Raw genomic sequence first — 15,795 nt, forward strand, 5'->3', positions numbered from 1 at the left:
ATCATTTTCTGATATCAAAAAATCAAATTTATGATATCAGAAAATCATTTTCTGATATCAAAAAAGAATGAAGAATTTTTGATATCAATAAATACATTTTCTGATATCAAAAAATAGATTTTGTGATATCAGAAAATAAACAAGATTTTCTGATATCGGAGTTTGAATTTCTGATATCAGAAAATGATTTTTTGATATCAGGAATTCGATTCTTTGATATCAGAAAATGATTTTCTGATATCAAATAATGACAAGTATTTTCTGATATCAAAAACTCGATTTTTTGATATCAGAAAATAAGATCCAAATAAAATTATGATCGACTTAATGAATGCTCCCTGTGATGCAACACTCAGCTTCCCGCCACAAAGTTCGATGTCGTTTACCTTTGAGTATGTTTTAAAGAAGGCTAAAATATATTTTTGAATTATTATGGCAAATTCATTGTTTTCTTCAATGGTTGGGACTGCTTTAAATGCCCTCAGAAGTGAACTGAATAACGCAAACGATATCGATGATGAAGCTGAAGAGGTGCCGGCAGTAAGAACAGAGGAAAACGGCGTCGGCGGTGAAGCACTGTACAGACGTACAGTGAGTGCCTTCAACCAACGCCAATCAGGTAAATTAAATGATATATTATTATTAGCCTATTCATGAGGTATATATGTATGATAAAAAAAAAATTCCAGACTCTCATACACGCCCGCCCATGCTTTTGATTATTCTGATCGGGGTCGTTATTCAACTAGCCATAAATTTCAAACATTTTTCCCTCAAGCTGTCAATTGAGGGTTTTGTATTAGTCTTAATCTAAACACAAGGTATGTTATAAGTAAGTAAGTAATATTTTATTATAGTGATTTGTGCTTATACCGAGATTCCTTCGACTCTAACCCCCGCTTTTATAAGAGAGATATGACATTAGGGGTTAGAGTCAGAGGAAACTCGGATTACAGACCTAGAAGTCACTTTTAGCAATATTTGTACATTTTAAATGTTGTTTTTTTTTATATTTTACAATTTTATGTGGAAAAACAACATTACATGCGTGTGGTTTTTCTTTGTCCTATATTATTGGATTAATAAATGAAATTCAAAATTAGATGTGGGAATTATAGTGGTAATATTTAATTAAAACATTAAATTTGTTATTATCAAAGACCTCTGGTTCCGGAAGATGGTTGAGACTTCATGGTATAAGAGATTTTATAGAAACCCATTAGTACCACCTAGGGTGCGTTCAACGACATAGCTGCTTCATAGCCGTTACGTCGAGCTACGCTGTAAATTTAAATACATATTTTCGCCTGAAATAAACTTTATTTGATCCAGTTATAAGTTTTTGCTGACATATCTTTATTTGAAATCTAAAATTGCTGAAATTTATGTACTTTTCATATTAAAGGAAACACCAGTTCAAAGAGAAAAAGAGGAAGACCCTCCAGACGAGTTCATATTGATTTCTATCTTTTGCATGACGAAGTGGACGTTCTTCCAGCCCCAGTGGAACAAAAGGGAGCTGGAAAGAATTGGACTTGGTAGGCAAACTGAATAGACGAAAAAATGTTTGGTTAAATTTTGTAAAGTCCAAAAAGAAAAAAAAACACTAAAGACATAAAAATGATAAAAGGGGGCAAGTGGAAATCTTTCCAACTAAAAAATTTGACCTTTAAAGGTTTTTCAAGGTAATGATTACTGAGAAAATCGGTAACTCTAAAATAGGGCAATTAAAACACCTGAAATAAGCAAGTTAGCTTCATACATATATACATGTATCTTTAAAAATAGAATACTTGTATGACAGAAGGCATTTTATTTTTTTATATAAGTATACTCATTAAAAAATTTTTTCCAGGAAATCCAAAGAACTCATCAAAATATATTTCGAGGTCTCTGTCTCTTGCTCAACTCAAAAACCATATTTGTCAGCAATATCCAAGTAAGTTTATATTGTGTAAAATTGTTTAAAGATGATATCTGCTGATAATTTTTTTTCAATGTTAACATTTTGTTTTCAGAGCTTGAACCATCAAGACTTATTCCCAATACAATGGTTGTCATTATGGATTTTTATTTTACAAGAACAATGTGATATTCTGATTTATAAATTTGCCACTTCATTATGTTTTTATGCGACTAGCCGTTTTTAGCTCACCTGGGCCAAAGGCTCAAGTGAGATTTTCTGATCACATTTTGTTCGCTGTCCGTCTAGCTGTCCGTCTGTCTGTCTGTCTCTCTGTAAACTTTTCACATTTTCTATTTTTTTCAAGAACCACTGGGCCAATTTCAACCAAACTTGCCACAAAGCATCCTTGGTTGAAGGGAAACAGTCTATAAAAATCATCTTCTCAAGAATAGCAAAGCCATGATTGGTCATGGGACTACTTTTCAATAATAAACCAATTTCTGCTTTTTCCTAGCCATAGTGCTCAGGTGAGCCATCCAATAATACCAAGGTCAATGACCCTGTGACCTTGACTGTGACCTATGTGTAAAAAATAGCTTATTTGATCTTTAACCACAACTTTTGAACCATAGAAGATAAAGACTTCATAATTGGTATGCATACTCTTCTAATCAAGTTCTTTTAAATGAGTAAAACAACACCAAGCCCAATGACCTTGACTGTGACTTTTTGCAAAAAATAGCTTTCTTGAATCTTAACCATAACTTAGTTTTGAACCATGAAAGATTAAAACCTTGTCTTTGGTATGCATACTTCACTAATCAAGTTCTTTCAAATTATATCAATGACAAGGTCAATGATTTTGTGACCTTGACATTGACATACTCGCTAAAGACTTTTTTTCAAACTTTGTTGTCACAGAGTGCACGTACAGTGTTTCACAAACAACACATCTTGTTTATTTATAGTTTGGTTACCGATCCGCTAACCAGATTTTTTTTTTTTTGACTTGTAGGAAAATAACATTTTTCAAATTTTTTTCTGTACAGACGGACATAAATTAAAAAGAAATCAGATGACTGCAAACTAAAAAATATTGAAATGAACACTAAAAAATAGGTTTTATAATTGATAGTGTTTGGAATACACATTTGACTCCACTGAGGAGGAAAGTCTAACACTGTCTAACGGTAGTTTGTCACTTTGTGAATCATATTTAAGTGCATATCTACAGGGTGGTGACAAAAGTGAGTAAATTGAGGGCCATTTTGAATACTGATTGTAAACAAATCAAGCTAATTAAAAACCTACTTAATTACCTTTCTGTTGAGTTGTGTTTTGACTAGGGATGTCAACGAATATTCGAGTACTCGACTATCGTTCGATCATACCGACTATCGACTAAAATTTCTTTAGTCGGTTATTCGTTAAAAATGTGTTTCAAGGCAATTTATATATTTGCCCGTTTCATTTATTTACAGATCAATATTTTCATATGTAAAATTAAGGGTATGGTATAACTGTTCAAAGGAAATTATTTGTACGTCGATGTATGTTCGGCAAACATGTCTATTCAGAAAGAATATTAATTTCTAGTAAACCGCTATTACAAAATCGTAAATACATGTAAATCGGGGTCAGTTAATATGAGAGTATTTAAACCATGTTTTCTTTTTCTGATATTAATGTCATACAATCATTGATTGTTTGCACAAAATTTCATAATTTAAATTTATCCCAAGCTCTCGCTTTCTCTTTGTTTTTATAAGAGACGCGCTTTAATTGTTTACCTGTCAAAGATCATTGACGGACACTTAATAATTGGCTTCAATTATGGGGTACATGTACTACCGTTATGTAAAGAAAGAACAAATATGGGCATTTGATATCCTGCATTTAGATAAAACGTGCAGCTAATATGTTAATTTTTAAAATAAATACATTGGATACATATTGATGTACAGTTTTTATTGCACTAGAAATTCGTTGTACTAGTATAATGGGAATAGCGTAGGTTGAATATTGTAAACTTGTCTGTAAAAGACAAACAGTGAAACTGGTACGAAAAAATAATTAAAATTAAACGAATATTCGACTATCGTTCGACTAAAGCATCCGACTATTCGACTAAGCTGTCCGAGTAAAATTGACATCCCTAGTTTTGACTTAATATTTTGTTATATGGCCTTTTGATCTGATAAACTGAAGTCGTCGAGAAATCGTGGAAAATAAGTTCTGTATGTACATTAAAGGGATTGAAAGCCAGGCATGCTGAAGTACTGCTTTCAGATCATCAAATGTGTCAATATTCATCATGTCTTTTTACTTGATTTTTTAAGATGAGCCAAATATTTTCAATATTATTTATATCAGGAGATTGTGACAGCAATGGTATGGTTGGAATGTTGTTGTTTTCTTTCCAGGCTTTAGCTACATGTAGTAATTGAAGCATTTGGCTATGACTGGCCATGGGTTCTCATCTAACACATTAATGTATTTCTCACTATCTATATTTCCATCTACAAAAGTTAATTATAAGTAATACAACCCCACACCATTACTTTCAAGTTCCTGCCAGTGTGACGCTTTATAGGTGGCCAATGCACTCTGGGAGGTACTTCTCCCCTTTTGTTCTCCATACTTTAACAACTGCACAACCACTCACAGTTATGGCCATTTCATCACTGAATATGATCTTATTCCATTTTGGGCTACTGTCTGACTCCCAACTTAGTTTTCTTATATCATCAGTTCTGTCTTGATACCGCCTCAGAAACCTACATATTGTTGCTAGACTTATTGTCAATACTTTAGATGTTTCACTTTGTTTTAAACCACAGTCAATTAACTCCAAAAAATTGTTTTGTCTCCTCTCAGACCTCTGTCATTTCCTGTCGTTTGGTATCCATTGTAAACTAATGGCGGCCTTTCGGCAGTCGCCCTTTTCCTTCAGACGCTTGAAGCCATGTGAGGTGGTCCGATTGATAGAAACAGACACTGGTCGTACCAAAATTATTCTTATAAATGACAACAACTGTTGAAGCTCTGTATCAGTGTATTGAATACTTTATTTGCATCAGCACAGAATTAAAAATGGCGGAACATTTACTCACTTTTGTCACCAACCTGGAATACTAAATAAAAATTTAACAAAACTTGTGACCAAATTAATTTTATCTTAACTAGGCTACTGTATCTAGGCCTAATACATACCTGAAACATTTTCCCGAGGTGCAGAAAATGCATTTTCCTGTTGTGATGTTCGTTGATTTTCAATTTTCATTTCAATCTGGTCAATTAACGCGGAGATTGTGGAGTCAATGTCACGTTTATTGTTTTCTTCTAGATTCACAAGATTCAGGCAACGTTTAAGGATTTGTCTCTAGATCTGTCAAGACAATGTTACAATCAACATCGCCATTTTCAAAGCAACGGCTAGCACTCAAGATGGTTTTGTCCAATGCTCCTAAGAATGTCAGCAGTTCCATTATCAGCCATTTTGTAATCAAATATATTTTTCAGTTACCGCCAAGCTGCGGAAACAAAACGTTGCCCGAATTTAAAAATGTCCATAATATCTAGAACACTTATAAAATTCTTTCATAAAAAATATTTCTTTAAATAATAAATTAACAAATTTTAATGGAAAACAAATCTGGCATTGAAGTTCGGGATTTTAGAATTACAGTTCAAGGGAGTATTCATTATTTACATGAACATTCTTCGCCATTTTATTTATTTTCTGGATACTCAGAAAATATATTTTGTGATATCAAGAAATCATTTTGAATTTTTGATATCACAAAATCATTTTGTGATATCAGAAATTCGAATTTTTGATATCAAAAAATCATTTTGTGATATCAAAAAATCTGAATTCTGATATCAGAAAATGACTTATATTTTTTGATATCAAGAATTTGGAGAATTTTTGATATCAAAAATTACATTTTTTGATATCATAAAATCCCCAAGATTTTTTGATATCAAAAAATGATTAATTGATATCAGAAATTAGAATTCTTGATATCAAAAAATGATTTTGTGATATCAAATATTCTAATTTTTGATATCACAAAATCTTGATTATTTTCTGATATCAAAAAATATATTTTCTGATATCAGAAAATGATTTTTTGATATCAAGAATTCGAATTTGTGATACACAAATGAATTTTTGATATCAGAAAATACATTAAAAATATTAAAACGGCGCCTCATAGTTCTATGGGGGTTTCATATATCACGTGTGTATTCGTTCAAGCAAGACCTTTCTTGGGTATGAACAATTATTATACTTAAAGCGGATCTCTCACACCTGAATTTTTGTGATGTTTATAAATTTTTGACAGTTTTTCAATTTTTTTCAATTTCTTTTTTTCATTGTTTTTTACCCTTTGATATTATATATCTTTCAGATATTGAAGAGGATCCAACCTGCTATTCTCAAGAAAATGCTGTTTTAGTTTTTCTTTTGTCTATTTTTGTAAATTTAAATAAAAATTATGTTGATTTTATTTTTGCACAGAGTTAAACTCTGTGCTACATTCTGCATCATCACATACTATCCCCACGGCAAAGTACAAACCCTTCTTGAGGCCAGAGTGGACTCAAAAAGTAAAAGAGCTACACGACACAGAGCGCCAAATGCGAAGGATGTGGATAAATGAAGGTCGCCCTCGAGGAATGACACACGACTCTTACAAAAAATACAAACATGCGAAACGAAACTTCCGGAACGAACTCAACGACGAACATGATCGTTACATGTCAAGTGTTTTTAAGGATATAGATGAATCATCAGAGTGCGATGTTCGCCTTTTCTGGAAGTTAATCAGACGACTGAAACCACGTTCTTCTCGCACTTACCCTGTTATTGAATACAATGACGAACAGTTTGACGACCCTCCTGGCGTATCTCTCGCATTTGCAAAGCATTTCTCAGATATTTATAATGCCAAAGAAAATGCAAATTATTTTTCAGACTTTCTCACTTCAATTGAAAACCATTTTAGCGAACTCGAACGCATATCGAGATGAACAAATGATAGTTTCTCAGGAGGTCCCGCGACCGTTACGGAAATACAGACATTATTCGTAATCTCAAGCGCAGAAAAGCTCCTGGGGCCCGTTTCATCAAAAGTCGTAGATTTAAGCCTTAACTTAGGCGTACTTCCGGGGCTTACGCCAAGATTTAGTCGGGCGTAATTTGCGTTTCACCAACTGGCGTAAGTCTAGTCGTAAAAGATACGCTTAGTCGCAGGACTAAGTCCTTGACAACGCAGCATTGCGCAGGCGCAAAAACATAAACATTGTCCACTGTGTTCAAACATATATGAAGTATTGTAGTACGTCAAAGTACAGAATAACACAAATTATAGATTAATGAACACTTGCACTGATTGAAACATGCATGGATTGATAGGGTAATGTAGGAGATATGCATCTTATATAAGAAATCAATTTTAGTTTTTTACAATATTTCAATGATAAAAGTCATAAATTGAAAGTAAGAAAATGATTGTACACGTGCATGTATTTCTGAATTAAGCTAAACTATTTATATTGGAATTTTAATTACAGCCCCACCCCCCTTTCCGAAATTGAAACAGGTTAATGCCTTCGCCTTTAATAATAAATTTCATAATTCGATACATCCGACTCTACTGAAAAAATACTTGTAATTAAGGTAATTCCACCCTCCTATGATGTCATAGGTTTTTGAAAAAACTGTAATTAGTTTAAATTCATACCAAATACAACAATATCTCCTGGAAGAATGCTTTACAATAGGTGTAATGATAAATATTGTTAAGTTAAACAATTTTAAAAATGCATATTTCTATATTTAATCAATTATTCAATCTTTGAAAAATGTTGACAAGGGCAATAACTCCTTCTAAGGTCTCTTCATTTAGGCATTTGCTTTATTGTAAAATAGTTTTCCTGATATTCACAATTCAAAAGTATCTTTTAAGTAGGAAGTATGTAGGAACACTCAGTATCAGAATTATGCATTTTAACCAGTTTTTACATATTTTTCATAATACTGTTTACAAAAAATGTGCGATGTTTTTATGTTGACATACACTTCTGTTTATTTATGTTTCGCATCTTAAATAATATGGTGACCTATACATTTTTTGCAATAATTGGAATGTTTAAAGTATATTAAATGAAAATAAATACAGTTTTTGTACTTTGAACCTATAAAATTGTGAGGGTGGAAACACCTTAAGTTTGAGATATTTAAAAAAAAATTTTAAATTATTTTTATAAGAAATGTATACTTGCAAGCAAAAATAATGTATAAAAATGCAAACAGTTTACATATGTAAACATATTGATAAGATAGATTTTTTAAAAATCAATTTATAAAGAAATGTATACTTGCAAGCAAAAATAATGTATAAAAAGCATATGTACACTATATGCAAGCAAAAATAATGTATAAAAAGTTTACATATGTACACATATTGAACAAGAAATAAATTATACATAAATAAGGTACACGTAAGACAATCCTTTCTAAGTCTATTAATTTTTTGTCAATTCAGATGATTCATTATAATATTGTACGTGTTCATTAATTTAAATGGCACAAAGGTTCATAAAACAATTTCGAATACTAGACTGCAGGTTCATAAGATTATAGACAAAACAATCTTTACTATCTGCAGCTTATAATTTAAATGTACCGTTTTTCAAGTACGCAGAGAGAGAGAGAGAGAGAGAGAGAGAGGAAGAAAGAGATTTAAAAAGACTACAAAGGTATTATTACATAAATTCTCTGCATTCTTGTGTGATCTCTGGTTTTAAAATTAAGTTACAGTTAGTCTTTATTTTGTTTTTCATTAAAATGTAAGTTATGCATGAAATAAAAAAAAGTATATAAGTTATCCTATACGTGCTTTATATGCGCTCAGATTATCTGAGAGGATAATTTACTCTATCAGATGAAATCGTGAAAAAATAAAGATAGATGTCTTCTGCATCAATGATTGTCTGAGAAAAAAAATATTTTAAGGAATAATTCATTTCTTGAACTTAACTGTGTAATTATCACCGTATTACATCGATATAATAAAAGTAATATTTTCCCCATTTAAAAATCTCCTATTGTCTAATAGAGGAGACTTTAGGTTGCGTTTTAGATTCACCGGCGACTTCACTTGTCCCAGATACCTAGAAAAATAATTCTAAGTTATTGTAAGTTAAATGTAGAAAATTACTAGAGAAAGGATGATTATGCTTTTGAAACCGATGTTTTTTTCCCAAAAAATATTTTGGGGAAAAGATTATTTTTAATCAAAATAGACAATTTTAATGAATCTCCCTTACGAATATGATGACAGTATCCATGTTTTGCTATGTAAAACCCAAAATATGAGTCCGACCAAAGAGTAAATTAAGTCACAGTGGCAATATTTAATAAAGATTCTGTGAAGTGTCGCATTAAATTTCATTCAGTGGTAAGAGAGGAGTGGTGGATAAGAGATGGGCACCCAAAAGCGCAATAGACTGGCAGACTGACATGAAGCGGGAGTATAAATTTAAGGAATCACTCTCTAGTTAGCATGGTATCCAGAGACATCAACAATAGTGCGAAACATGGGATAATTTATGCATATAACGGGCGAAGATTTGCATGCATCTTAGGCCCCCTTAGCTCCTGACTTATTGACCTGCCTAATTTACATTCCGGCAGAATTATCAGGAAATTATAATTAACTCCGCTAACTTTCAAAGAGTATATCACAGTTCAGAGAAAAATTAGAAATGGAAATATATAGTTATATGTGTAGTCACTGTACTCGATTTACAATACCTTATACATACAATACAACAATTAAATGTGTGTGTGAATGCTTTGTCATAACGAAAGAAATGGTGGTCGAAGAAATCTCTAATAAGACAATCTTTTCTTCTGAGAAGAATTCTATTAAAATATGAAGCACATTATTACTTCAATCAACCCAAATGGTTGTAAACCCCCCCCCCCACACACACACTCACTTCATAGTATGTATAATTAAATAATAATGCAGTGTCTGTATTTAAAAAGAATTCTTAGAGCCGTACTTTTTCTTTGGAACTCGCTAAATTCTTTTAAAATCAGTAAAATTGCTTAATTTTAACTTTACGCCCGAACTTACGCCTACCCTTGAGTAGACGTAAAAGTTTGGCCTAAATTTAGTCAGGCGTAACGATACACTCTTTAATGAAACACAAATCTTCGTGCTAGTCCCGGCTTTACGCCGGCGTAGCGCTACGACTGGGCGTACGACCTTTGATGAAACGGGCCCCTGGTCTTGATCTCACTCAAAACGAACATCTAATCCATGGCGGTAAACAAGTAGCTAGATGCATTGCTCAACTCTTCAATGCAATTCTGGAAATCGGATATGTTCCATCCTGTTGGAAAAAAGACCTGATTGTTCCCATCTATAAAGGCAACAACAAACCTCGAAAATCTCCCGATAGTTAACGACCAATTGCTCTCCTCCCCTGTGCGTTTAAAGTTTTTGAAAAATTTATCCTCACCAGAATACAGTCAAACTTATTGCCATCAATATCTTTCCCATGCTCTCAGCAACAAGGCTTCCAAGAAAAACTTGGGTGTCTAACAGCTTCCTTTAATCTACAAGAAACTATCCATCACAATATTGAACAAAACAGCTCTGTTTATGTTGCCTTTTTAGATACACAGAAAGCTTTCGATACGGTATGGAGGCACGGTCTCATGTACAAACTTCACGAACTCGGGATATCGGGCACAATGTGGTCTTTGATAAATGACTGTCACTCCAATACACAATTTTCCGTTGTAGTAAACCAGACCAGCTCCCAGTGGTTTCGAGTATCCCAAGGCGTTCGACAGGGAGGCGTACTTTCGACTTTCTTTTACCTCGTATTCATTGATGGTTTACTATCAGAAATTCAAAATCTTAGCAAGAACATAGGAGTCTTCAATGTCCAAAGCTCAAACCCAACCCTAGCAGATGACATCTGTGTCATTGCTCTCACACCTCTTGAGCTTCAACGAGTTCTGGACAACATATTCCAATACTCAACACGCTGGCGATTTACATTTAACACCGCAAAATCCAACGTTCTCCTCTTCCACCAAAAGCGCTCAAATCCTGCTGACACTTTAAGCTTGCGTCTCGGCAATGAACGCATTGAATTTTCCAACTCGTACAATCATCTTGGAATTCTTTTAAGCTCCAACTTTGATCCTGGCGAAAGAACATCAAACGCTTGCAGGAAAGGACCGCAATCATATTTCGCACTTAAAGTTTCCGAACAGCTCAACCCCGTAACAGTGGCCAAAATGTACAAAAAAGTTGTCTTACCATCAGTTCTCTACGGAAGCGAATTATGGTGCGATCTTCGGACAAAAGACATAAGAACACTCAACGCATTCCAACATTTCGTTGTTAAACATGTTATGGGACTGCCCCATCATACAAGATCAGACATGTGCGAAAGCCTTCTAGGTCTCCTTCCAATTACAGCAGAGATTGACATTAAGAAGTTGCAATTCTTTGGTCGTCTCTGTGAACTCAACACAACTTACCTCACCAAGCGTATATTCATCATCCGTCTGTTCTCCTACCTCTTCAACGCTAGTACTAAACATTATGTGTTTATTCAGGACATAATTCCCATACTCCTGAAATACAACTTATACCACGTGTTAACTGGTTATCTCGAAAGTGGATTCTTCCCCAACAAGTCTCAATGGAAATCTTCAGTGAAATCTTCTGTCATCTCCTTTCACTCTGCCTCTAGGCGCAACCGAATGCTTGTCGACCCCGACTTTGCTAGATTCAACATTCTCTGCGCAAGCAAACCACCTGAGCATCTGTGGATCATCCCAAAAAATATCCAAGATATTGTTTTGTGCAAATTCATTGTCAAGCTATGGACCCTTTTAGATGTACTGCCGGAAACCTGCTGCCTCTGCGCAAAATCTTTCACAAATGTGTTCGAACACATTACTACGGCTTGCCCCGAAACATCTCTGTTTCGCGACGCCTGGTGGGAAACTGTGATTGAGGACTACGACATCTCACTAGGCGCCGAACTCTCAGGACTCCCTGGAAATGAATTATACTTGTTTCTGCTCGGTGCCAGATGTCTAACACCCTTACTTTCCGACCGTGATGCACCAGAACTCCATATTCTTAACTTTCGCTTTATAAGAGATGTGGCTGCGGTGTATCAAAGAAAGATAACATACTCGTAAATGGATACTTCTACCCCTGTGCACTAACTTTATTTTTTGCAAACATTTAAGACAATTTCTTCTTTTTCAAATTTAATTTTGCATTAATGTAAATATAAAGCACTTATATGATGTTATATTTTGTTCTTTCACTATGTATTCTTATATGTTCATGAATCTCCAATGGGAGGAAATAAAGAAAGAATGAATGATCCCCCCACCTCCCCCCGAACTGCGCATGGCTTACTTTTTCCCTAAGCGGGGGACACAAATTCTCTGAATTAGCTTGTTCTATGGGGTTTCATATATCACGTGTGTATTCGTTCAAGCAAGACCTTTCTTGGGTATGAACAATTATTATACTTAAAGCGGATCTCTCACACCTGAATTTTTGTGATGTTTATAAATTTTTGACAGTTTTTCAATTTTTTTCAATTTCTTTTTTTCATTGTTTTTACCCTTTGATATTATATATCTTTTCAGATATTGAAGAGGATCCAACCAGCTATTCTCAAGAAAATGCTGTTTTAGTTTTTCTTTTGTCTATTTTTGTAAATTTAAATAAAAATTATGTTGATTTTATTTTTAACTTTGTTGGTTATTATTTCAATATTTTATAACACTTAACTTTTAAGAGAAATTTAAAGCAATGGGCATTTAAAAAAATTGATATGAGGGATTTTAACAAAATAAATAAAATATTTCAAATATTTCTAAAAAATAAATTGAAATACTTTGGAACCATATTTTATGGGATATGGGGCCTATTATTAGAAACAAATGCATGCAACAAAAATCAGTTATACTTTACAGGTGTAGAGATCCTCCTTAAAATGTTTCCTGTATAAAGTTAAGAAGGTAAATTGACTACTTTTTCATAGTCAGAAAATTTCCACGCATAGGAAGCTAAACCCCGGGGTATAGTTTTTGCTATCCACCCCTCAGAAGATTTTCATGCAATTTTTGCCGCCAATTTTGATTTCAAGCGATAAATCAATAGACTCAGAAATTATAATATACATCAGTATAATAAAACGCTTATCCACTGGTTATGGGTGGGGTAGCTCTTTCATCTAGGCCTTGACAGGAACTATTCCCCTCGGGCAAGCCCTCAGGGAATATAGTTCCTGTCGCGGGTTGCATAAAAGAGCTATCCCACTCACAAACAGTGGATAACCCTTGGACATTGACTTGAAATTTGACCTTCTTTTGAAATATCCTAACCTTGTCCATAACTTTGAATGCTTGGTGTTAGGGCTTTCATTTTTCAAAATGTATGGATGTGACATGACCTCCCCCATATGTCCCTGGGCATGAATAATTTTGACCATTTGTTTTTGATGTTTGGATTACGGTAACCGTATTATGTTTCATGTTAACACGTAGGGACAGATTATGCAACAAAACGGTTGGTACTACGACAATTTCTTTTTCATCAGGTACATGTATACAGAAAAAACCTATTGATATTACAGGTAAATCTGTTAACCGATTTAGAGGACAAGGGCACAATCTTTACTTATGGTTAGCATATTTTTTTTCACTAAAAATATTTTATTTCCATGTTTAAAGGTTAATTTCCTTATTTAAAATGTTGAATTTCCGATTGATTTAAATAAAGAAATAAATGTTATAATTTGAAAGCCTTACTCTTCCTGCCTTAAAGGACCATGGTTCTTAATGATGGTACATGTACATTGATAGTCGTGACTGATCAGGTATTTACATGTATGTTTTATTTTTACGTCTTAGATCGCGATCTTTGATCATTGTAACGTGGAATGAGCCAGGCTTTCCTTTTCAAATCAAAACAAGAATTTCTTCAAAGAAAACAAGAATTTATTTACACACACAAAAAAAATAGAAATAAAGAAAAGACAATTAACAAATAAATCACGCAATCACACACACACACACACACACACACTCACTCAAATGATCGTAACCCAAAAAAAATGTTATTTACAATGATAAAAAAAATGATCAAAAGATGTTTAAACAGCTGTATCAACTATCAACACGTGTTCTCAAAAACTCAAACCAATTTAGAACTCAATTTCAATCATTACTAGTATTGTCCATCCATACGACAGTCTCAATCAAGTCCAACACTGTCCTTAAACCTCCCAAGCCTCCGGGGCTGTAGTCCCAGACTGTGGTTGGGATCAATGTTCACAAGTACTGGAGATTCCCGCGACTAAGTCGTAGACATCATCATCGACGTCGTCTTCATCAACATCATTGTCATCATCGTCATCGACACCATCATCAACATCACCGACATCATCGTCGTCATCATCAGATCATCGACATCATCGTCGTCATCATGACATCAGTTACCACGAACACCTCAGCATGGTGCTAAAATATTAACTTTCCTTTATCAGTAAAATAATTATGTACTCTACATATGGCAATACTATAATATAATTATACTGGCTTTAATTAATAAGCATATAATTATCTTGAGTTCAATATAACATAACACTTAAATGCTTTCAATATCTTCAGTTTGTTTACAGTTGACATAGATACAAAATGGCTGACAATACTTCCGGTAACTTACTTCCGCTCAGACATTTAAATGAAAAAGTAATACGCATGTACAGCGAACAAAAATACAATAAAATAAAGAAACAGGCTGTTCTTTAAATGTATAGAATTACACTAACAGCGATAAAACTTCTGACGAGAAAACCTATTCAAACACTCTCGCTAACGTCACACCTGAACGCACACACAGGTAAGTCATTGATGACTGCCTGCCAAGGTGAATTAAAGCTGAACACGATTCGTAAAAGTATTGTGTCCGCCATTTTAGTTCCCGAGACTCGCTACTCTGCAGACCCCTATAAATAGGGCAAGAATTGGAGACTGTTCAGTTTAATCAGTCGACACCGAAGAAGACGGACATATACTATACAGGACTTGGTAGCGAGAATAATAACGTAATACTTCGTCTAATGCAGGGAAGTAAGATACCAAATAAATTTACAATTATAGGTACATAATTCTGTTCAGTATACAAACAACATAGATAAACGTAAATGCAATAAAATATAAACAAAGGTAATGCAAGATAGCCAGCACGAACACGGGTCGCCATTCCACGCCGATACCTGTGACAATAAAGCAGTCAGGTGTAACGAATACGACCAGTATACCCTAGTATTGTTGTATTGTAGATAATGCTATCAAAAATGGCGTATGCCTATTTACGAGTCGTGTTCAGCTTTAATGTAACGAATTTTAAAAGTACATTTAACATAACTAAAAAGTACTTGCAAAATATACTTACCACGGTCTGTTTTCCGTGCAGAAATATACTAAAATGTTGCAGTAGACTTGCTGTAAGTCATAGGCACAAGCTGGTGCAAAACTTAACCAATCTGTCCTGACCCTTTACATCGTGTCTTACACGGTGGACAGTTCTGCCGGGAATACCTAGCTATTGTTACCTGTCCTGTCGGCCAGAATTCTGCAAGGAATTTTGGGTGCTTGACCAAAGAGGTGCTCGAAGGGCGAAACTTTATACAAAACAAGGGGTACCCTATAGGTTATATTAGTGATTGTTACAATCATGATTCAAGACCTTGAAGCAGTTGTCAAATGGGTACATTATCCGTGGAATAACCTGAATAGGGGGTGCTACACGGAA

The 15,795-nt window shown here is 34.1% G+C and overlaps 1 long non-coding RNA gene across 1 annotated transcript; it reads left to right on the forward strand.

Annotated features, from left to right (window-relative positions):
* The first annotated feature begins 1,511 nt into the window (after positions 1-1,511).
* LOC134254232 (uncharacterized) lies at positions 1,512-6,364 on the forward strand. The gene is made up of 3 exons (XR_009989276.1): positions 1,512-1,538; positions 1,856-1,939; positions 6,325-6,364. It is a non-coding gene; the product is annotated as an uncharacterized LOC134254232 (long non-coding RNA).
* The last annotated feature ends 9,431 nt before the right edge of the window (positions 6,365-15,795 follow it).

The sequence above is a fragment of the Saccostrea cucullata genome, unplaced genomic scaffold, assembly GCF_032062105.1.
Source record: "Saccostrea cucullata isolate Sc308-1 unplaced genomic scaffold, CSIRO_AGI_Scuc_v1 ctg4070, whole genome shotgun sequence".
NCBI lineage: Eukaryota > Metazoa > Mollusca > Bivalvia > Ostreida > Ostreidae > Saccostrea > Saccostrea cuccullata.